General features: G+C 42.7%; 1 protein-coding gene across 6 annotated transcripts in view; it reads right to left on the bottom strand.

The window, feature by feature from the left end:
• The window catches only part of AHCTF1 (AT-hook containing transcription factor 1), a 93,783-nt gene that overhangs the window by 64,831 nt on the left and 3,351 nt on the right, over positions 1–25,601 (bottom strand). For 2 of the 6 annotated variants that reach the window (XM_039530750.1, XM_039530755.1), the window contains exon 1: positions 10,423–10,600. The gene's annotated coding sequence lies outside the window, so the exon portion shown is untranslated. The other 4 variants (XM_039530752.1, XM_039530751.1, XM_039530754.1 and 1 more) reach the window with 4 other exon arrangements.

Genomic DNA, 25,601 nt, shown 5'->3' with positions numbered 1-25,601 from the left:
GCTCTTGTTGACATAGTGCAGTCTACACAAGGGAATTATCAGTATAACTACATCATTCAGGGGGTTGGATTTTTCACACACATGAGCGACGTATCACAGACCTATATCAGTTATACTGATATAGGTCGGTAGTGTACGCCAGGCCCAAGGATCCAGCCCAAGAGAGATAAACCCTGCCTACACTATGAATGGACCTGATGGTGGCAGTAATAGTCAGGAACAGGTGTGATGGAATAGGAATTTTTCATATTTTGGATGAATACTGTATGTGCCTCTGTTTCCTTTATGTGCCGCATGGTTAACTGGTGGGGGGGGGGAGGGGAGGATGTTTATTCTTTGCAGAGATCCAGGTGTGACTGATGCCTGGCTGTCTGGACCTGGGGGCCGTATCTTCTGGGACTCTCCATGGACAATTGCCCGGATTTTGGCACCTAGCAATTAATGACCACGAAGTGCTCCCGCTCTGCAGGAACCCAGCCAGGTTTGACCAGCTGGAGAACAAAGGGCTATTGAGGAGGGCCAGGTGACAATGTTTGCCCTGGAACAAGAACAAAAGGACTGAGGAGGAGTCCGGGGGGTTGTTAAGTGTGGGCTGTTGGATGGGAGAAGCAGCTTCTGGACTGGGACTTGGAAGGGATCAGAGAGCTCTGGGCTCTGAACTGACCCAGATGGACTATGCTGTAACCTTCTGTTTTCTGTCATATCCAAGGACTTTCCACGCTATGTTCCAGACATCTAATAAACCCTTCTGCTTTTACAAAAGGCAGGAGGGATAGCTCAGTGGTTTGAGCATTGGCCTACTAAACCCAGGATTGTGAGTTCAATCCTTGAGGGGGCCACTTCGGGATCTGGGGCAAAAAATTGGTCCTGCTAGTGAAGGCAGGGGGCTGGACTCAATGACCTTTCAAGGTCCCTTCCAGTTCTAGGAGATTGGTATATCTCCAATTTTTTTTTTTAAACACAACACTGGCTGAGAGTCACTCCAGATTAAGGAAACTGGGAGTGCATTGCTCCCTTTGGGTGCATAAATCTCCATTCGGGGTCCAATCCAGGTGGGAGATTCCACAGGGAATTCATGGCGAGAGGAAGCAGAGCCAAAAGCGCCAAGATTTAGTCGCAGGAGGCAGTGAAGCCGAGGGACTTATCCCAGTGAGAGACAGACTTCCTAAGGGTGGTCATCACAGGGACTGTTCCAGAGCTGTTTTTTGAGCACTGGACCTGTGACCACAGGTCCTGCTGAAACTGGTGCAGATAACCATTTAAGTGTTAGGGCTGGTCTCCACTATGGGTAGATCAACATTGCTGCAATCAATGCAGCAGGGATCGATTTAGCAGGTCTAGTGGAGATGTGCTAAATCAATGGCAGAGCGTTCTCCGGCCGACCCCAGTACTCCAGCTCTCTAAGAAGAGTAAGGGAAGTCGACTGGAGAGCGTCTCCCGTTGACTCAGCGCCATGAAGACACAGAGGTAAATCGACCTAAGCTACGTCTAATCCAGCTACGTTATTCACGCAGGTGTAGTATCATAACTTAGGTCGACTTACCCTCCTAGTGAAGACAAGCCCTGAGTATGGATGAAACAAAGCCTTTTTCAGAATCACACATCCTGGCAACTAAGTTGTTTTCAACATCAATTCAGCAGCACCTACTGTTCACAATTTGTCATTAACTGGTTGGTTCATTAGTGTAAATGCTATGGTGATCTAGATTTAACCAATAAAAGTTATGACTGTTACACAGGCATTTTTGTTAGTCTCCTGCTATTCACTCTGGTAGGCGGTGCAAACACACAACATCTCTGATATGCAGATTTAGAAGCCTAATTTTAGTCCCCCAGTTTGAGAACTTTGGCCACTATACTTGGCATTTACTCTGAACAAGTATAATCACAATGGTGGTAAGAGCGCCTGTGCATGATTTAGAACCTTATGTGTGGACACTGGTGTGTTAAGACATTACAGGGGCTTATAACGAAGGCTACGATTATGTCACAAAGGTCATGGAAACTGACTTCCAGAGACCTCTGTGACGTTTTCTGCCCCGAGGGCTGAAGCTGTCAGCAGGCAGCCCCACAGCTCTCAGCTGCTGCAGGCGACAGGCCCCCTTCAGCAGCCCAGCCACAGCGGGCCACAGGGGACCCCAGAGGCCGTCGGTGCTGGACCCTCCTCATTTTGTCAGGGGTATTTTAGTAAAATCACAGACCGGTCACAGGCTTCCGTTAATTATTGCCTGTGACCGATCAGGCTTAGATTTTGTCAGGGATATTTTTAGTAAAAATCACTGACCGGTAATGGGCTTCCGTTAATTATTGCTTATTGCCCGTGACCGGTCAGTGATTTTTACTAAAAATATCCCTGACAAAATCTAAGCCTTACTTATAACACTGGTTGCAACCTAAATCTTGTAGTGCAAATAAAGCTCTTACATTATCAGTGCATGCTGGGAGAGACATTATAGACCATTGAGATGCCATTTATAATAACTACCTTGGAAGACAGATGTAGGAGCAGGATTTTATATAGCACTATAAGAATTAATATATGATTTGATTTCATCCTGTTAGCCACCCTTTTTGAATAGCAGAAAGAAATAACCCTCTGGGACTATGAGATTCTGTTTTCCCATATGCATTACAAATTGGGCCCACTTTAACTCTTTGTTTTAAGATTTAGTTAGTACAGGGGTCAGCAACCTTTCAGAAGTGATGTGCCGAGTCTTCATTTATTCACTCTAATTTAAAGTTTTGCGTGCCAGTAATACATTTTAACGTTTTAGAAGGTCTCTTTCGATAAGTCTATAATATATAACTAAACTATTGTTGTATGTAAAGTAAATAAGGTTTTTTAAATGTTTAAGAAGCTTCATTTAAAATTAAATTAAAATGCAGAGCCCCCCGGACCAGTGGCCTGGACCTGGCAGTGTGAGTGCCACTGAAAATCAGTTTGCGTGCCGCCTTCGGCACACGTGCCATAGGTTGCCTACCCCGGAGTTAGTAAGAGACAAGATTCTCTATTGTGTCTGTGTTAAGTAGATTACAGAAACACTGAAGGCCTGGGTCTCAATGTAAATTGTCTTGGTTATTGATTGTAAAACTTAGCAAGGTTTAATTTGCAATGCCTTTCTGCTCGATATAAAATACTACTGTTTGTATTCTCAATCTGTTTGTGTAAATGAGGAATGTATGTATCAGGAAAAGATAAGGTGACTCTGGCTATAACAATGGCCTTCAAAAGGAAGAAGGAGTAAAGAGACTCAAAGGACATCAAAGAATCATCAACGCACATCCATAATGAAGGGCAGATTGTCGAGCCTGAGGTGAAGGCTGGCACCCCTAAGGACAGTTGATTAAATCAGAACAAAGGACAGGATGACCCTCTTGAGGTGTATTGGAATGTTTACACCAATTAAGAAGTAACCCGTCACAAACTGATGCAGCAAAATCCATAGACTTCAACAAAGAAAAACACCTATAAAAACAGGGTGCTTGGCCATGGGACTTTGGGTTTGTCTTGCCACACTCCAGGAGCATCGGATCGCAACCGATAGAACCCTGCTCCTCTCTGCGACCAATCTGGCTGGCCGCTACATTGATCCAGACTCTGGACTGGTAACTATAAACATCAATGCAGGACTATGTGTGTGTGACTAAAAGGCATATGCTAACTGTTGTATTTTCACTAAATGCTGCGTATTTACCGTCCTCTATAAAGATTCTGTGTGCTTTGTATGAGCATAACACAGACACTGTGGGAACAGCCATACCATTAGAAGGAACACAACTGCTATTTACAATTAAGATACGTACAAGCAGTAACCTAGCTTTAGAGGGCAGGGGGAAAGGATGCTGGGGGATGGACTGGGGGACCTGCCTTACTCCACACCACACAGACACCCTATTTGAAAGATGTTTAAAGAAGTCTGTGTCTCTATTGCCAGCATCAAAAAAGCAGCATATACCAAAGGCAAAAAATATAACAGATGCAGAGCCTGGTACCAAGAACAAGGCAACATTTTGAAAAGAATGCTGTGGATGGCAAGGACGCTGCTGCAGTCAGCCAGTCTGAAAATTCTGGCTCTATTGTTTCCTGTGCCAGCATAAAAGACACAGAATCACAACAGAGACCATTAGAGTTTCTAATGGGATAAGATAGTACTGGCAGTGAGTTATGAGTGGGGGGGGGTGTTTGACATTTTTAAATGGCAATGGGCTGAATATTTTTATTTGCTATAAAAACCCCATAAGGAAAAAGGCTTTTTAAAGTTTTAACGTGCTCGTATTAATGGTTTTGCTTAGTTTAATTTTAACAATAAACCTAAAATGTTTTGAAGAATAATGTCTAGTAAGTCAGAAATACAACAGATACATTTATTATAGAAAAAAGAAGACCAAATAACAGCAATTTGTTAAGACGAGTCATTGTTCAAACAAGACACCAAATGGAAATATTAGCTCAGTAATAAGTTGCCTATACTTTTAATACATCAGATAGATTTTTGTCTCTCCTACCAGGTGAAGAGGCAAAATTTCTCTTTAAGATACTTAAAGATAAAAAATGTTAATTGTTGATTTACATCAATCCCCTTTTCAATTAATTAAAGGACTAAAATAAATTGTAACGGCTTGTCTTAAAATCGATGGTTCACAAGCTATGGTCTGCGGAAAGCTGGCAAGTCACATGGTGCTAATGCACCACCCATTCCCAGTCTAGATTTTTCATTGCAAAAGAGCCTGGAGGCCTATAAATGCATCTGGAAACGAGGAACCAGCCTACAGACCACTCCTACATTAGAAGAAAAAGAGAAATAGGAGTTGCCCAAAGATACTGAAGCTACTAGTGGAAGAAGAATGTGCAGAGGAGGAACGAGCCAGCCAGGGAGTACATCCAAGGGAGTAGTTGAAGCAAGCAGCCAAGCAACAGGAAAAAGGGGACCATGCAGCAGGGAAGTACAGGAGGAGGACAGAACAGATGGGAGGGGAAGATACACATAAGTAGTAGACAGTGATTAACTTTTTTCAAAAAAGCCCAAACATTCATCATGTAAGACATACAAATATATTAAATCCATTCCTATTTTTTCCATTAAGGCAATTGTTGTAGATTAGGAAGGGGAGGGGAAGGGGACAAGAGAATCTGAGATGTGGTGTACACACCATGAATCTGAACCTCCAATTTAAGTTAATCCACCCACATGCAAAGGTTAAAGGGTCACTGTTCAACATACGCTCATTTCCACTGGAAAATGTTGCTACCGCTTACTATAACATCTAAAGTTCTGAAATGAAAAATTCAAGAAAAATATGTTTACTTTTGGCATTTGACAGCTATACATGCAGTCAGTTTTACGGTTTTGTTGATTAGCTGCACTTCCTATCATGAACTGCTCTGGAAGAGTTTACTATTATGCTCTTCTGCCAATCCCGCTGGAAGGTGTTCATCAATGACAAGTAACAGCAAAGCTGAAGATGCAGTAATCAGATGAATTAATGTACAGAGAGGATGGAGAGGAGGTAGAGGGCCAGACCAGAGCCAGTTTAGTGTTGCTCTTAAGATCACCCAAATGAGCCTCCTAAAACATCAGTAGAGGAGCAGAACAACCCTTAAGATTGTTTTGTTTTTAAAAGGATTTTTTAAAATTCCAAAATGTACTGTTTTAAGTAGACAATTTCAAAAGAATCAATTTGGCAGTGTCCCTTTACATTTAAAACCACTGGTACATGAGTGATTTTGAAAGTACATATTAAAAAAAGCAAAGTGTAATGAAGTGCACAGAATATAGGAAGGTATCTGAGTTCATCAAATGAAAGATTATCCTTATTAGTGAGATCCATTTAATCAAGAAACCAGATGAAGCACTAAAGACCAAGGACTATTTTTTGCGCCCATTTGGCAACTGCAAAAAGATCCTGATCAACAGGCTAGCTTCTCCTAAAATGGAAGAGTCACTAATTTAACAAGAGGCCAAAAATAAACGGTAAAAACATAAAAAGTTACCTGGAATTTTCCAGCAGGGGACAAAGTTAAGGGCTCTAAGAGTCAAATGGCCATCATCTGAGGGAACTCAAGTGAATGCTTTTAATGACATTCCAAATATGGCTCTTTCTTTCCAAACATGGCACTTGTCTTTGCCATTACCTATTTGGAAATGCTAACAGCAGGCTCACAAGGAAATCCCTAAACTTTGCAAAGCCAGATTGAAAATCAAAATTAAAAAGGCTGTGGATTTTGGGGAGGTACTATATAGAGAGCAAAAACCCTGGGTTCTTCTCTAGGAGAGAGTTTATTCTGTGACACTGTGGCTTTGTCTATAGCAGAGACATTTAAAAGTAATTACCGCTGATTCCAACACCAGTTCAGCTGAACTGATGAGCATTGTGAAGAAGACAGGGCTCCAGTGGTTGGCCCCACTTTTAACACAGTGGTGATACATATAATTGCCAGAAGCTACCAGAGCCTTGTCTACGCTAGGGCTTCCTCCAGCAAAGAAGGAAATTTTGTAAGTTTTGCCAGCATAGATATGGCCTAACCGTAATTGTGAGGAACATGGATCTGATCTGCTCTGTAATTATTTAAGAATTCTGCATATTGACCTGGTTATTGGGACATTAATGTATGAGTATACTGAGTAAATCAGCAGGGCTGCTGGGAAACAAGCGGAAAGCAAAAGAATGGCTCAGGTTAAGACATCTCCAGCAAATACTTGAGGGTTGTTATAGTACAAAGGGAAAGTCACTGCCTCCCTGACTCCACCACCCGCTGAACTCACCAAACTAGTATGGACAAGCAGGGCCAACAACTAGCAACCGATCAGATCAAAAAACTGGCTGGATAAAAATGACTCTCTCTAGGGGGAAGCAGTTGTTGGGGAGCTGTTCAGATTGAGACAGGAACACTCTGAAGTTTGTGAAGTTAGAACTGCCTGGCCCACCATTACAGGGGACTTTAGGTGCATGTGCATGTAGACTGTTAAAAATCCCTTTTCTCTTATGATTTGTTCCTACCATTAAGATTCAACAGTACTTTGGTTTAAGTAGGCTGTCTGGTCACTACACTCATCCTGGTTTCAGGCTCCCAAAAGGAAGAACCAGAAGTGCTCAAACCCAGTTGGACCTTCTGGATACACATGGTCTATACACAGTGTACTGTAGCCCCAGGCCAAGTGGGAAAACTGCAGAATTCCAACCCAGGAGAGGTAAATACACCCCTACCTCAATATAACACCAGCCGATATAACACTGTAAAGCAGTGCTCGGGGAGGGGGGAGTAGGGCGCTGCTGTGCACTCCTGTGGATTAAAGCAAGTTCAATATAACACGGTTTCACCTATAACGCAGTAAGATTTTTTTTGGCTCCCAAGGACAGCGTTATATCGAGGTAGAGGTGTACATGAAAACTGATACTCAAGGGAGGGCACTCAGATACATCAGAGACAGGGACGGCTCCAGGCACCAGCCCAGCAAGCAGGACCCGCCACCGAATTGCCCAAGACTGAAGCAGCGGCAGTAGAGCTGATCGCGGCTTCCCCCTCCCCGCTTGGGGCAGCAAAATCCCTGGAGCCAGCCCTGATCAGAGAGTAGGTAGAGGTACAGCTAGCCCTGTAAGCATGACAGTAGTATGTTCCTGGCTACTAAAAATCAGGCAGCCAGCAGGGGAGTTTGAAGTGCTACATGAATAAGCCAAACCTTTAACTTCCAGCTCTCTCCTGTTCCAAAGCATTAACTTTGGCAGCTCACGCTTCAACCATTTTTCCCTTATACTACATACTTCAGTTCTAGGAATATCATTGGCTATTTTGGAGAAAGTCAACATGCCATGGACCTAGCAAAGCCAGAGTTCTGGAAAAAAGATGCCATCAGTTTCAACTGAAAGGAGTACTCATAAGACTGGTTCACAGAAAAGTAGTCCTATTTGCCGACTGCAGAGCAAATCAAAGAAGGGCTCAGATGACTTTGTAAGGGGAATCCTCACCCTGCTCTTTTGCAAGGAGGACTGAATAGAGGTAGGGGAGAAAAGACATCATCCAAGATACTATCCTTCATTTACCCAAAGTCTCAACATTACAGCAACTATCATACTGGATGAGAAAGGTTGAACATTACTTTTTCTGGAGCCAGTCAACATTTCAATCAGCCACACAAGAAATTTGTTAAAACAATTTGAGGCATTGCAACTCCCAGCTGACTCTGATCCAGGGAGATGGGGACCTAATACTTTATACTTAGGGAGGCAACAGTTATTACACAACAAGCACGGGGGAGGGGTTAAGATGATCTGGTTTACTGACTAGCAGTAAAAAGTATGTGTAAAAGTCTATACGTAGTGGGGGGAAATGGGAAGAGTCTGCAGAAAGGGAAATGAGAGAAGATAGCGAGTTCACTTTGGAAAACACCATCCTCCACAGTTTATATTAGGTAAAGAAAACTGTTACAAAACTATTTTTCTTTTTAAACCCAGAAGTATTTGATGAATCCTGGAAGAATGTTAGGAAGAGAGGGAACTTTAAGCACAATGGTGCTCATGTTCAATGAGCCGGCAATTCTGTCACATCTTCCCATAAAAGGAATAAATAAGTTTGTGATTTATTGGTGGTAGCAGTTGGTAAGCTCATCCCTACCTGTATTCAGAAACAAGCCTCCCTGCGCAGGATCCATGAAGTTTTGAATGAGAACTTTGATATTTAACCTAGACACTAACCATCACTGTAATAAAGCCACTGGCAAGAGAGCTTGTCTGTGGCAAAATACAAGAATCAAGCCTATTTCACTATTGCTGTTACCCATTGCTTACTGAGAGGCAGGGGTGATGAGCCATGATTTTTGTAGTTTCACTCTGCTGCCTCAGGAATTCTATGTGCAGCAGCAGGAGTGAAAGCCCACTGAGCTTCTGCATTAGCTGCAGCCAATAAGCTCAATCTCCCACCTAAGCATTAGAGTTATTAGTCTTGGCACACAAAGTTTGATGCAAGGTTTAAGTAATTTTCAAACGTGTTCAGAAACAGTACTGCACCAAAAAAGTGTATGGCAATAACCATCCTATAGTATAGGCTTATTTTTTGTGGTGCAGGGGAGCCCCAAAAGTTTACATCAGGTTTTTGTCTACATCACACAATGAATCTTAAACTATTACAGTTAGTGGTTATAAAACACTGTTCCTTTAGCAGAACCATACTTGACAGTCATTTTTAACAAGACTATACCTATTACAGTTCTACACCCAGCATACTGATTGACTGAATAAGATTCTGGTCAGTTTCAATCCTGACACTCAATATGGAAGTGATTAACCTAAACTTCACTATATGGCAGTACAAAAATGATTCCAGGACAAACAAAAGTAAACAGAAATAATAGAGGAAAAGAGGGGGGATGTATCCCCAGCCACGCCAGGAGGCAGGAAGCTGTAATGCTGCCCACATGCAACAACAACTATTAGGCAAGACTGATAGGGAATCTAGTCTTGTCTAGTCTAAGAGCATACCCCTTAAACCATCCCATTCCTGCCCTATCAGGCAACCAGCCTTAACTGAATTCTGATTCTAGCCCCTGCTGCAGAGCCCCATTTTTACACCACCTTCTGGCTGTCGATGTTAGGAAAATTATCAGACAACAAAGGTTGAAAATATTTGTTCCCACTGATGGACGTTTTGAGCTTATCGTGGTATATCTAAAGTTTATGAAAACCAGAAATGAAATTCTGAACTGTTTACCATCATTATAAAGAGCAACTTTGTGCCCTACCAACTGATACATATAAAAAAAAAAAAAAAACCACGCACCCAGCAGCAGGCAATAGAAAGTTGCACCGACTCTGTAGCCATATGGCTACAAAAGTCAAACATGCACGGGAGCCTCACAAAAACGCCCTACATTTTGGTAAACTATCAAAAACGGACCCGCTTTTACGTGCAAACCTTCCCATGCCCCCACCTCCCTAACACCTACGGTGTCTCCTGTGCAAATGCCCCGCTAGAAACTGTCTGACGGGGGAGGGGGACGGGCTAGGGACGAGGCAGTATCATTGCCAGGGAGCAGCACAGTTCGTTTGGCCGCCCGGGCTGCTGCGATCCGCACACACCCACCAGCGCCTCCATGTGCTCTGCCCGGGCCTAAGCGCCGGCGGGGCGGCAGCCAGCGACCCTCCCTCCCGCCTCACCCGGGGTTGGGCTGCACGGGGAACAGGCTGCGCCCCTCGCTCGGGTACCAGGCACCGCCATGTGCGGCGGCGGCGGCTGCGCGGCCCGGGGTCACTTACATAAGGAGCCGGCTCCCCCGCCCCCTCGCCTGCCGGGCCCGCAGCGGCTGCGCCGGGCCGCTCCCTGCCCCCCTGAGCCCTGACCCCCCCCCCCGGCCGCCCCCCGGGCGTGCCCGGGCGGGGAGCCGGAGCCGGCCTAGCCGGGCGGGCTGCAGCGGAACCTCCCGCAGGTACCTGCTGGGGCGGGTGTCACCGCCGTCCGCCTCCTGCCCGGCGCGCCTCTCTCCCCCGCGCCGGTCACGGCGACGGCATCGCCCCACAGCGGTTAAGGCGGGCGCCTGCCTCCCCCGGGCCTGCCCGGCTCCGCCGCACTCAGTGTCTGCGCAGCAACCCGGCCCCCCCCACGCACACCCGCTCACCACCGGGAAGGGAAGGTGGGGTGGGGGGGCAGATCTCGCGAGAGCTGCCGCCGCCACCGCGGGAATTTTCAAATTCGCAACCTTTCCCTAGGCTCAAGCGGCCTGGGGGGGAGCAGAACGCAACGGGCGCAGAACTACAAATACCAGCATGCACCGCTCCATCCGCTGCATTGCGGGTTCCTGTAGTTCACGGAGCATTGCAAGCCGGGAACTGTGGTCTCTTTAGGACTACAAAGTGCAACATTGCTCATCGTTCAGGCCGGAGGGGCTGTTCTTTGGCCACCCCTGAAGAGCTTTTGAGAATTTCTTCTTTCCTTTTCTCTTCACTCCTAGAGTCTCACTCACTAGCGCAAGGATTCAGTTCCTGGGCTAGGAACGCATCAGGGATGGCTTCTTTGTTTAGAAAAGCCTTTTCCAGAAACCTCGGATAGACAGCAATTGTTGGACTTGGTTTTTCTTTCCCATGCTTTGATGTTAACTTCCCGAACTCAGCTTGACCATGTCTGAAGTAGACAGAGAGCACATACACCGCCAATGTCCGCATAATTTAAACTTTAAATCAGATAAATGCATAGCCCTTATGGTGGTCATGGTATCATTTAAATTGTGAAAGGCAGTTTCATGATGTTGCTGCTTAAGAGGACACAAGCAACAGCAGAGGCAGGCACAGAAGATCCTCCTAAAAAAAAGAAAAGGAGGGATTGTGTAGCAAAGATCCTCCTTCCATTGCAGCCTTCAGGAGATTAGCAACTGAGCTAGAAAGAAGAATGTCACCCCCTTGCAGTTCCTTTCTTCCAGTATCTGAACAGGCAGGGTGCTTCAAATGTACTAGGAACCTACTAGCCAGAGGGTGACAAAAGGATGGAGTACCCTAGCAGGATCCAGACTGAGCAATCCAGAAAGAATCTTAGCACCCTCTGTCTTCTCAACAGCTGGGAATATGGACTGGGCATAGGTGCCTCACCTCAAGCTTTTGTTCTGAAACTCAAGCTTTTAGGTAATTTCCTATCCCTATTTCAGAATGGTGATACTGTGGCTGGCATGAAAGAGAAAAAGAGACAGTAGGGTCTTATTCCACCAGCCCCAATCTGACAGTGCTTACGATCATGCAGAATCCTTTAAAGAAAAGGATATATTATTTTCCTGATTTAAAAAAATATATTTCAGCATGTTAATTCTTTTTCAAATGGCAAAGCGGTGCAGGTGGTGATGTCACTCGAGCAAAGCCTCTTTAATTTCCTATTGTAGAAAGGTATAGTCATAGACAGATTTTATGGGAAGAAGGGACCATTATGATTTTCTGGTCTGACACATGTAAGACAGGCTAGGAAATTTCACTCAGTAATTCCTGCATTAAGTCCATAACTTCTCATTGAGCTACAGCAAATCCTTTAGAAAGACTCCACTTCTGATTTAAATAGTTCAAGAGATGGAGAATCCAATCTATCCCATTTTGGATTAAATTTGCTGGCCTTTCCTCCCCAGCAAAGCATCATTATTTTTATAGCTGTTTAAGTCCTAGATGTGTTAAACTGAAATTTATAATTGAAAAAAATGTTTAAACACAAAATAGTCCCCAAAGCTAAATATTAAGAATCCCCCATCTGGGTGTGTACACCAAATCCAGGTTCTTTTTAGATCTGATGTGTCAGAAGAAGCAAACACCTCCCTGTCAGCACTGTAATACAGGCGAGATTTACCATTCAAGGGGATCCTATCATCTCAACAGGGCATTGTCTGTTAAGCTTGCCCCCAGTCATCTTCCTTGTCATCTTCTATCTAGCAGAAGTTTGGTATATTTTGCAAGTGCTGATTTAATGTTTTAATAACTTACAATTAATCTATGTATTTGAGGTAAGGACAGGAGGTTAGAACTTTAGATTTTTGCACTTTAATGTTGTCAGAAATAGTTTTACAGACCTAACTGCAAGTTTCCTAACAACCACCAAAAATAGTTGAATACGATTTGTCAGTTATAGGTAGCTTTCAAATCTAGGCTCTACAGAATATTTAGATCTCTGGTGGTTTTGGTCAATGTCAGCCAACAATTAGTTTCTTTTGGAGTCATAACAGACTGTTCTTTTCGAGACCTGTTTTCTTGGAGTGAGAAGAGCTCCTTGGGTGTGCTAGGTTGTGGTGGTTCTATTTTTAATATGGTAGAAAAATTCATATTATACTCTCTCCAACTGCCTTTTCCCCCTTTTATGTCATTGAAGCTACATCTAAATGGAGAACTCTTTGCAATTCTCCCAACAGATGCTGCACCTATACTAGGCCAAAAGTGGAAGAATTGCCAAAAATTCTCAATCTAAACAAGACTTCATTGTGAACATGTCCACATTTGGAGGGTCACATTTACTGCTGTTCAAATCCTTCTCGTCAGGCAGAGGAGGGAAATGAAATGGGGTTTTTCACATCCTAAGTGAGATGAGCCTAACTGCTAGGCTAAAGATTATAAAAAAGGCGACCGTCTTCTCCTCCTTTCCCCCAGTCATTTTGTGTGGAGTTCGGCATGTTCTGAACATATCTACAAGAGTGGGTTCTGCAGGCAACAAAGTTTTTGTATCTGTGATTTATCCAAGCAGTCTGGATGAAAAGGTGGTGCAGTTTGAACCCTCATTTGAATATTAAATACTTAGCATTTATAGAGCTTTTTTTATGTATAGATCACACAGAGCTATACACAGCTGGTATCAGAATGCAGGTCTTCTGATTTTCAGCCCTGTGCTCTATCCCTGGACCACTTCCACATTGCATTTAATTTATGTTTATTTCGGATGAGAAAGCATGCCAAAAGTGGAGCTGACACGTAAGAATCTATATTGATATGTAATCTAGTTATTGAGAGAGACTGTATAACTAAGACCTTGTCTACACTGCCACTTTACAGCACTGCAACTTTCTCGCTCAGGGTGTGAAAAAACAACCCCCTGAGCGCTGTAAGTTTCAGCCATGTAAAGTGGCAGTGTAGACAGTACACCAGCGCTAATAGCTACTGCCCCAGGGCTGGTAGCTACTCCCCCTCATGGGGGTGGATTTTTTGAGCACAGCTCCCAGCGCTGGTGCACTGTCTACACTGCCATTTTACATTGCTGAAACTTGCAGCGCTCGGAGGGGTGTTTTTTCACACCCCTAAGTGAGAAAGTTGCAGCACTGCAAAAGTGGCAGTGTAGACAAGGCCTTATATTGGGGTTATAAGACTTTCCTGTGTGCATGTATTGATCTAACTTAATAAAGGGATGGGGGAAGAGCATATCATGGCTTTCCAGATAAGGACACACGGGTGCACATTAGAAAGAAAATAGCCATGGTGACAGCTTCTAAGATCCTGGTTCCTGTAGGCAGCCTTATTTTGCAATGCTGGGACCTATCAGATCCAGAGAATGGTAAGCATAGGGAAAAACAAAGCTTGTTTACTAGTTGTAAGCTCTGTTTTCTCTTAAATGCTTCTGTTATAGCTAAATACTTTGCCTTAAAGGAAGCTGTTTGGTTACAAATTACCACAGTTACTGCCTATGTAGGGTTAGGGGTAGGGGGTCCTGGGAGGGAGTGGTTGGGACAGGAAGCAGGGGGGGTTGGATAGGGGGTGGGGTCCCAGGGGACAGTTAGGGGCGGGGATCCCGGGAGGAGGCAGTCAGGGGACAAAGAGCACAGGGGTTGGATGGGTCAGGTGTTCTGAGGGGCGCAGTCAGGGGGCAGGAAGTGGGAGGGGGCAGGTGGCAGGCTGTTTGGGGAGGCACAGCCTTCCCTACCTGGCTCTCCATACCGTTTCGCAACCCCGATGTGGCCCCCGGGCCAAAAAGTTGGCCCACCCCGATGTAGCCCTATGGGAGCACTGGTTGTGACTCCATAGCTAAGCATGTTTCATTTGGCACTGAATGTAGGGGGTCGGTGTCTTTCTTTTGTATGAAAAATACAATCCAGTCTCCCCAAACTTCCAGTACTTTTTGTGTAATGAATGAATTTTCTTGGAATTAGAAAGCACATTAGTTTATCAATTAAAAATAGTTAAAAACTGGGTCCTTTAAGAAATGTAGCTTGCCTGTCAGTATTAGCTTCGGCCAACTGATCTTAAGGAAATAATGCAGATACTTCAAACTTTTCACGTAGCTCAAGGTAAACGAAATCTTGTGTATGGCTGTATTTGAAAAAATTAGGTTGTGAATATGCTAAGTTGTTGATTATTGCATCAAATTTATTATGTAAGTTACAGACAGGGTCAGGCCAGCCACAGATGCAACTGTTAAACAGAGCCTGTCAGAAAAATGATTCAGTCAATTAATATGCTTCTTAGACAATTTGCATGCAACAATTCAATTGATTGTAATGAGTCAGTAGTATGAGAGAGATGGACATGCGTCAAGGGTTCCCACTGGTAGATTAAAGAGCTGTGACAGACTGTACAGCTGCATGCTAATTTGGGCATGAGTGCATGAAAGGCTTCCCATAGTACTGTACTGGGGCAACTGAGGTAGGGGTACAGGGAAAGCCTATAGAGCAGGCTCATGGACTGGACTCTCCCTGCCTCCATCCACTCTCTACATAGGGCTGGTCTCCCTAGCTCAGTGTTTTAAATCAATAAAGTCAATTTCAAGTTAAGGATGAAATTCGCTAGTGCTCTTCTGCAACTTTGAGCTGCTCTTGCACCGCAATAAACCAAGCTTAACTGGCCAATGCACTCTGGCTGCTTTGGTGTTCCAATTAATCTGCTTTTAAGAGTTAAAACTAAATAATTTAAGGTTGATAATATTTCTAATGATTTTGAAGCTCTCTTTCATGGTAGAAATATCAGAGCTTTGGGTTTCTTGTTCAGTGTTCATATGGAATTTAATATTTTTAAAGGAAATTCCCAGACAAAAAGAACTGTTAACTTTGTGTTAAAGTTGAGAGTGTGTATGAGTAACTTAAAGGTTACTCAGAGTTGTAATTATCCCAAACCAAGCATTATAAACCCAGGAAATTCAGAGCTAAGGTTATACTAAAAAAATAATTCAAACATGTAAATGTAGGAAATGCACTGTTAGGAGACCCAAACAACCTTAACTCAGCCCTGGCCAGACACCATAAAGAGAACATATGAAAAAAATTGAGCCTGACTTTAAAAGTCAATTTAATCTAATCTGGGGCTACAACCACTAAAATGCCTTAATCATAGTCTCACGATTATTGTATGGCATCACTACAGGGCAGAGTTAAGGTTGTTTGGGTGCCTGAGCTGTGCATTTCTTACAGTTAAGAAAAATCCAAACATGTTAAAGTAACTTTAACTCTTATTTTCCAGGGTTTAAAATCTTGGTGTTGGGATAAGTACAATATTTCTGATCCTTAAATGACAGACACATACTCTCAACCTTACCTTCATGTTAATACAGTTTATCTGGGAGGTTTTATTAAACTATATTATTGTAGGAGCCTGATTTTATGAACATCCATCTTATGAACAATTGGCTGTATGAACCATTTTTTTTCTGCCACTGAAGTATTCTTTTTAGGGCTGTCACTTAATTGCAGTTAACTCATGTGACTAACCCAAAAAAATTTAACCGTAGAATACCAATTGAAATGTATTAAATATTTTTGGATGTTTTGCTACATTTTCAAATATATTGATTTCAATTACAACACAGAATGCAAAGTATTAGACAATACAGAATACAAAGTGTACAGTGCTCACTTAATATTTTTTATTACAAATATTTGCACTGTAAAAATGGTAATAGTATTTTTTAATTCACCTCATACAAGTACTGTAGTGCAATCTCTATCGTGAAAGTGCAATTTATAAATGTAGATTTTTTTCTTATATAACTGCACTCAGAAACAAAACGAACAATGTAGAACTTCAGAGCCTACAAGTCTACTCAGTCCTACTTCTTGTTCAGCCAACTGCTAAGAGAAACAAGTGTGTTTACATTTACAGGAGATAATGCTGCATTCTTCTTATTTACAATGTCACCTGAAAATAAGAACAGGCATTCGCATGGCACTTTTGTAGCTGGTATTGCAAGATATTTACATGCCAAATATACTAAACATTTGTATGCCCCTTCATGCTTCGGCCACCATTCCAGAGGACATGCTTCCATGCTGATGATGCACGCTACAAAAATAATGCAATAATTACTTAGTGACTGAACTCCTTGGGAGAGAATTATATGTCTCCTGCTCTGTTTTACCCACATTCTGCCATATATTTCATGTTATAGCAGACTCGGATGATGATCCAGCACATGTTGTTCATTTTAAGAACACTTTCACAGTAGATTTGACAAAAATGGAAAGAAGGTACCAATGTAAGATTTCTAAAGATAGCTACAGTACTCGAACCAAGATTTAAGAATCTGAAGTGCCTTCCAAAATCTGAGAGGGATGTGGAACATGGTTTCAAAAGTCTTAAAAGAGCAACACTCCGATGTAGAAAATACAGAAGCCGACCCACCAAAAAAGAAAATCAACTGTCTGCTGGTGGCATCTGACTCAGATGATGAAAATGAACATGCATTGTTATCAAGCAGATCCCATCATCAGTATGGTTGCATGTCCTCTGGAATGGTGGTTGAAGCACAAAGGGACATATATCAGAGGGGTAGCCATGTTAGTCTGGATCTGTAAAAGCAACAAAGAATCCTGTGGCACCTTATAGACTAACAGACGTTTTGCAGCATGAACTTTCGTGGGTGAATACCGAAGAAGTGGGTATTCACCCACGAAAGCTCATGCTGCAAAACGTCTGTTAGTCTATAAGGTGCCACAGGATTCTTTGTTGCTTTTAAAGGGACATATAAATCTTTAGCGCATCTGGAACGTAAATATCCTGCGATGCTGGGTATAACAGTGCCATGCAAATGCCTGTTCTCACTTTCAGGTGACATTGTGAACAAGAAGCAGAAAGCATTATCTCCTGCAAATGTAAACAAACCTGTTTGTCTGAGCGATTGGCTGAACAAGGCGGAGGACTGAGTGGACTTGCAGGATCTAAAATTTTATATTGATTTGTTTTTTAATGCAGTTTTTTTGTAAATAATTCTACATTTGTAAGTTCAACTTTCATTATAAAGAAATTGCACTACGGTATTTGTATTAGGCGAATTGAAAAATACCATTTATTTGTTTTTTACAGTGCAAATACTTATCAAAATAAATATGTGAGCACTGTACACTTTGTATTCTGTGTTGTAATTGAAATCAATATATTTGAAAATGTAGAAAACTAAAAATTATTTAAATAAATGGTATTCTGTTATTGTTTAACAGTGCGATTCATTTTTTAATCGCTGACAGCCCTAATTCTTTTTGCTGTTAAATGTGACTTCAGTCTTCAGCCAACATTCAAGTAACTGTTTAGGTGTGAAAAGATTAAGATTCCGTGTCAAAGAAGAGATGCAGTTCTCTCAAATTAAAATCAGGCATTCTGTATATGTTGCCATTATATACATTATCAGTGAACGAATAAATTAACTTATGCACCATACATACTGTAATTTTGAGACATTACATTTTATGAACACCTCAATCTCCAATTAGTTCATAAATAGGGATTCTACTGTAACTGTATTACTCATATTGTACATTTAAAAATATGCATCGATTACAGACATCAAAACCAAAGCAATTACCGGCTTAATGAACCAGAAACAGTATAATAGGATCTCTACTGTTCTCCTCTCAAGTAGGAGTAATTTAATATAAAAGGGCACCACAGAACTTCCTAGAGAAAGAGACAATTAAATGATGACAGAAGCTGCATAAAGAGGAGACAGAAGTGTCCACATATCAATGCAAGCTGAACAATGGACGTTTATGACACCTTAAACTGCTTTCTAAACCAGCACAGAATATATTGTTCAAGTTTCAACCTGATCTACTTAAATATCATAGCCTGATTTTTAAGAGGTGCTGAGCACTTGCAGCTGTCATTCGCTTAATTGGAAATGGTGGGTTATCAGCCCATTTCAGCATCAGGCCATTTTATCTTCTAGGAACGTCTTCCAGAGTCTAATCTCTTTTTTATTCAACAATGTGTTTTAAATAGCTTCAGGTTACCTATAGCATAATAGCCATCTATAAAAGTGCAGATGCTCAATCCAGGCCTACTTACTGAAATATTTAAAAACAGAACTTTGCCAAATGTGCTTTTGAGAAAGAGAGGTTACTCAGGCCCCCAGTGAATGGCAAATGAGAAAAGATGACCTGACAGACACAGGAATAGTTACTGTCTCCTCAGCTAACTCAGAATTAAATGGTTTAAATGTGGGAAGAGAAAGGAGAAAGTGGAAGAAGTGATATGCAGGAAAGACATTGAATTGGGTGGAAGTTTTGAATCCAAAATAGAGGTGGGATGGGTGGTGTCAGAGGCCTACATTCTCTTGAGCAGTCATTTGGTGCAGAACTGGGGATGGGAGGGCAAAGCTATTTATACCATCATTTAGTTGCTTGGGCTGGCCAGGAGCCAGTGTGGGACCTAGTAAGAGTAGCTCTAAGATCAGTTCTGGCAGCCCAGGATCTCTGGTGCATAAGGATGCCCTAATTATCTCCCTTCCCCCTGGAATGGCCCCTATGCTGTGTGCTGATAGAGGGGGTGAGGTAGAGTTGAAGGCAAAAAAGAATGTTTCTGCAAAGTTTGAAGAAAATCCATCAATTTTGGAATCATAGGTCTTTAAAAAGTTACCCTGATCTGAAATTTGAACTTTTCTAAGATTTCTTTGGACTTTGGGCCCACTTTAGCTCAAAAATACCATGCTAGAGTTGTTTAATCTCCTTGAACTCATTGAATGGCTGTAGTTGAAAAACATAGGTTGTAAAAAAACCAAAAATGTTAATTATTTTTATTGTGGGTAGTTTGGAGCCCAGTCCTCTTACTCATTGCAATAGGGGGGACATGAAGAGGGGAGGGATAGCTCAGTGGTTTGAGCATTAGCCTGCTAAGCCCAGGGTTGTGAGTTCAATCCTTGAGGGGGTCATTTGGCGATCAGGGCAAAAGTCTGTCTGGGGATTGGTCCCCCTTTGAGCAGGGGGTTGGACTAGATGACCTCCTGAGGTCCCTTCCAACCCTGATATTCTATGATTAACTTCAGTTGGACCATTTCAGTGGTTGGGAGGTACTGTGGCATAGCAGATTAGGCATAGGCTGTAATACCAAAAACCCTGGATTCTAGTGTTTGGTCTGCTATTTGCTTTGCTATGACTTTTTCCATTAACAGTCAAGAATGAAGGCAGGCTGTACATGGATACATCATGACTAACTTAGCAGAGTGAATGTGTCTCTCCTGTGGTTTGCATGAGGTAGGGATCAGCCAGAGCTATTAGCTTGATCAGCACCATGTACTGCTTTAATTTAATAACCTGGTGACACAGTTTTACAGGTTTTTAAGCAATGAGATGGAATGTCTTTATTTAGCTATACATAATTATATAAAAAAGAGAGTTTCAAAACCCAAAATTGAAGCTGCTGAATGACAGCAACTTTTCCACTCGATCATTTGTAAAACTGTCATTTAAAAACAAAGAAATGAATACTTAAGGACATCAAAATCTTACACTCATGACATAAAAAGTTATTCTTATCTAGTGTAAAGAAGTGCATATTTCTTCACAACACAACAGCCTTAACTCTGACCCAAAATTAGTACTAATTCTTTCATCATTAATCTCAAAATATAAACACAAAACCATTTTGTGTTAGGTTATAACAATATGTTCTAATTAATACTCACAGTATGCATCAAGCTCAGGATAGCTATTGTTACAGTCTGATGAGTGCATACCAGTCACATATCCTTCCTAAAGTGGGCGTCTCCCACATTCTCATGTCCTGCACTCATCTCATGAATGTTCCAGAATCTCTCAATAGGCTACATTTATCATAAGGCCGGGGGGTGGGGAGCGTTTGGAAAGAGCAGCTGATTATATATCAAAGTGTTACAGGGAAGATCATGACATCACACTTATCTAGCCTTTGCTTAACCTTTCTTTGTTTTTTTATGTTCTTGTAAGGAAAGATAGGTGGATGCTTAAATATTTCTAAAGTGACTAAAATTATATTATATATATATATATATATATATATATAAAATGAATAACTCACCACCACAATATTTGCTTCTTTTGCAGCTTGTTGTCAGTTTGCAGCACAGGAAACTCTGATGTTCTAAACTAGCCTTGTATCATTACTACTTTGTCCAACCCTATAGGTAACTGATGGATTCACTGAAATTCTAAATATTAAATGTAAAGAGATTTTTATGGCACATTAAGGTTACACAATGAAAATATCAGCCAGTCAGGAAATGGAAAACAAATTCTAGCAACATTAACTTGATTGCAATGTGCATTTTCAGCTGCAGGGTATATAGTTTGCAACATAAATATTAATATGGTACACATTTAAAAAGAGGAATAAAAACACTAAGTATCATACGTGCAATAAGGCCAAGATAGTATTGCTGTTAGCCCTGACATTTTTATGGCCTAATTTTCTTGGTAATTTTCACTGTTAAAACTCTAATGTTCATTAATCCAGATTTCAACTTTTCAAAATTTTGGAAGAGGGGAGTGTCTTTCGATCTGGGATTTCAGTTCTGGCCCATCCGCAGTTTCAATCAGTTAGTATTATTTGTAGTAGGGAGTACAGTGGAAAGCTAAGTAATTATCTATCTATCTCAAAGATATCAAACATAACATTTTAAAACTTTTAAAGAACAGTATTTAAACAGCTACCGGTTATGAACGTGTGTAACTTACAACTGAGTGCCCATCAGCTTTAGGCCCTTGCATCAGGATCCACTAGTATTGACCTCTGTGCCCAAGTGGGGTTCTATTGACTTTAGTGGAAACCGTTACGGGCAGGGCCGGCTCCAGGCACCAGCTTACCAAGCAGGTGCTTGGGGCGGCAACTCCGTTGCGGGGCGGCACTTTAAGGTATTCGGCGGCAATTCGGCGGAGGGTCCCTCAATCCCACTTGGAGCAAAGGACCTCCCGCTGAATTGCCGCAGATCGCCATGGAGGCTTTTTTTTTTTTTTGGCTGCTTGGGGCGGCAAAACTCCTGGAGCTGGCCCTGGTTATGGGGCACAAGTTTGACCTACCAAGTCTCAGTTCAGAATTGGGGCTTTGCTCCACTAAGGGGATTAGGCATTGCAGTGCTGAGCACCATAGCGCCTAACTTTTAGGTGCTTAGAACAAACAAACAAACAAAAAATGAATAACACTGTGGAATTAGGCTGCCTCTTAGCATGCCTACTGGGTCGGGCCTCACAAGCAATTTAGGCAAAGGAGCAACTAAACTTCCTCCGGTTTGTGAACTGCTCTTGGTCTTAGGTGGGAGATAGGCACCTGGATATGTAGAATGAGGCGAGCTTAGTGCCGAAAACATATGCACCTATTAAACTTTCACCCTGAAAACAGGCACTGAATGAGTTTAGGCACTTACAGGATTAGGTGGCAGCGGAGTAGGGTTTTGTGGATCACAGTGTTATCTAAAAACAAGACTTAGGTTCCTAAATGCTTTTGTGAATCCAGGTCCCTAGACTTAGCTTGTAATTGACTTGTGGCACCATGAGTTATAAGTAAAACATCAGATGATTCACTCACTTTTTCATACTGCACATGGATGCATTTTTCCTCTCTGACTTTCACTAGCAATCTGGTCCCCAGGCATGTTGATTTCTCACAAGAGCCTGAGCTTTACAGGGTACAGGGCTGCTGCTGTCACAATTTCTGAAGGAATTCAAGGAAATGCTCATTTGACTCCTGTTAGTTTCTGTGGGATCATGTTATGGGACTGAGGTCTGGAGAGAAAAAGAACTAACTCTCTCTCTCCTCTTCCTTGTTGCAAATTTGCAATCAGCATTCTTTCCTTATCTCTGATTTCAGAGATAGTGCAGTAATTTTGATACCTGTCTTGTTTGTCACAGATTCTTTTCTGACTGGGTTCTTGTAACTGCTCAAATAACTGAGATCATCCTGAACATCAAGAAGAAATAATTAGTTCAAAAAAGGTGATTAAATCAAAATCTTCCTTAGCTGGGGATGGTTTGGGCTTGCAGATCATTTATCACTGGCTCATTTTTTTCTCCAAATAGATTGCTATGTTTTGTGACAGCCACTCTGAAACCAGAGTCTTTGCTTATTATTTTCATTTGTTTGGGTGTGGTGCTCTCTATTGGGTCTGACAGCAGCTATTCACAGGAGACATGGGAGCAGAAGCCTTGGACCTCCCTGCAGATGTCTGTCTCCAGCAGATCCTCAGCACCTACAATACAATCAGAAAGCAGGATCTTACTAAGCTACATTTAAAAACCCAACTTTCAAAATACCAAGTGTACCAGGGGTCTCGCATCAACATACAAAGTCAATTTCCCAATGATTTTGGTGGTTTCCATTGTTACAGAAGTTATTTTATTTTTAAACCCAATTTATGCAGCACAATGGCAACAGGCAGTACAGTGAAACATGTTGCTAGGTGATGACCAACCTGCAGATTTTTTTTTTAAAAGACAAAAAACTTCCAACAACTAGGGGCTTGTCTACACACTAACTGGCACCAAAAATCACTAAAATACTCTGCTTTGATGCACACCATTTGTTTTGGTGCAAGTCTGCATGTGGACACCTGTGTTTCAGATTACGAGTGTCTTATTTTGACAGTTTAAGTCGGTAAGGAACATAGGCACCGACTTCCCCTCTTTGCCGTGGGTGCTTGACTCCCCTCACCTTTGGCCCCACCACCACTCCACCCCTTCCATGAGGCCCTGCCCCAACCCCGCCTCTTCCTGCCCCTATTCCAATCCCTTCCCCAAAGTCCCCACCCCACTCCGCCCCCTCTCTGACAATATTCCAACTCCTTCCCCAAATCCCAGCCCATGCTCTTCCCCTGAGCATGCCATGTTCCCACTCCTCCCCCTCCCCCCCCGGAGTGTGCTAATGCAGCCAAACAGCTGTTTGGTGGTGGGCGTGCAGCGCTGGGAGGTAGGTGGAGCAGCAGGAACGCAGTGTGCTCAGGGGGAGAGGAGGTGGTGGGGTGGCGAGCTTGGCTGCTGGTGGGTGCAGAGCACCCACTAATTTTTCCCCATGGGTGCTCCAGCCCCAGAGCACCCATGGAGTCAGCGCCTATGGTAAGGAATATGCTTAAGAAAACTGCAGTAAGACATTTTTTATCTAAGTGGTAGCTGGTATCAGATGGAGAAGACATCTGCATAAAGAAACTCGCCATATTCTGAAACTATTGTCAAGAACTGATTTTGAAAGAGCATAAAAAAAAAAGTTAGATTCTGCAGCTCCTGAGTCTGCAGAGTCTCATTTTGGTTCCTTGTGGCAGTGTGCCCTAAAGGCACAGGATATCTTAAAACCTTCTGAAAGACTAGTTCTTGAAAATGGTTTGAGAAAAAGAGCAGTTTCCATGTGCAGCCAGGAGTCTAATGTCAATGGCCCAAGCTGTGTGGGAAGCATTGCTGAAGATGAATGACTAACACTTTTGCCAGCTCACCAACCACAATACCTCCTTTATTGCCTTGTAGACAGTCTGGACACTTCAGGCATTAAGGATCCAATTTTGCAAGATGCTGATCATCTCCTGTGATGTGCTGAGCACCCTCAATTACCAATGGGCAGTTGGCACCTTGCAATGTGCTGTACAACACAAATGTGATCCTGTTACCCATAGTTCAGTTACTGAACTTCAGTACCACAACAGAAAATGACCTCGAAGGAGCCATTATGACTTAATGTGTGAACAATTAAAAAAAAGGGGGCATCTCTTAAGATTCCATTGAAACCATTCATTATGTTTGGGGACAGATTTCCTGTTGTTAATCTGATTCTGTTCCTCAAGGCCATCCGGCAAACTGACTGTTGGAGGAGCCAAGGAACACACACATCATGTTTGTTACAACTTTTAAAAACACATTTTGACTGACTCAGCTCATGCTTCCATTACTCTTTGCATTCCAAGCTGAACAATTTGCATAATGTGAGTTAGCTATATGGAAGCAAAGAAACAAAGTATGCCTTAGCTAATACTGATGTACAGCATTGATTTGGTATGAAGCAACATTGGATATATTTCAGTTAAAGTAAAATTTAATGGGAGCCAGCAAGGTCCAGTGGATAGGCCACTGGACTGGGAGTCAGGAAACTTGTGTCCCAGCCCTGGCTTTTCCACTGACATGCTGTGTGGCTGTAGGCACTTCAGTCTATGTAGCTCTCTGAAAGGGAGCAGTTTATATACCTGCATAGGTGCAAATGACAACATGAGGTGCAGGGCAGTGGAGAGTCAAGCCCACACTCTTAAGCAGACAGTTGAGATTCTCCTTTATGATTCTGGTTCCCCCTACCTAATTACTGTGGCATTTATTTGTGTATGATAGTGATGGGGGTGAGGAGTTTGTCACAGCCATAGGCTTTGTGGGCTTGAAGATTTAAACCTGTCTCTGACCATTAGAAATCAGGATGAGACCTGCCTGAGTAATCCTACCTTTGCCTACTGAAAAGTTTCTTGCACCTCCCTCTGAAGTACCTGATGCTGGCCATTTAAGTAGATGGCTGCGGTCTGATCCAGTCCAGGAATTCCTATCTTCTGAGTGTTTTCCCCATTGACAATCATCCATCAGCAAATTACTAGCACATCCATGCAATGTTACAGTTATATTAGGGGCTGCTCTTGGGATCCCCCACCCCGGGCAGGTGGAGGGTCCATGGCTCCTCACAGCTGCCTGGGCTCCCCAGGCCAGGCTCTGCTTCCAGCCTGGCTGGGGGGCGGGGTCTCGGGGGAAAGAGAAGGGGCGGGGGACTGAGCCCATGGCAAAGAGTGGAAGGGCCATGGTCCCTTGCCACCCCCCATTCCAGTACTGCTGTCAGGGATTCCTCATTTCTACACTAAGTAATGTAGGTTGTCACAGTAGAGGAGCACAATTGTCTGTCTATTCTTGCCATGGGGATTTTTAGCATTCTGGTAGCATACATGACAGTATGATGAAGGAAGAGTCCCAGAGAAAATCCTA

Source organism: Mauremys reevesii, linkage group 3 (assembly GCF_016161935.1).
Source record: "Mauremys reevesii isolate NIE-2019 linkage group 3, ASM1616193v1, whole genome shotgun sequence".
NCBI lineage: Eukaryota > Metazoa > Chordata > Testudines > Geoemydidae > Mauremys > Mauremys reevesii.
The sequence above is the reverse complement of the archived record's forward strand: the minus strand, read 5'-3'. Positions and strand labels throughout refer to the sequence as shown.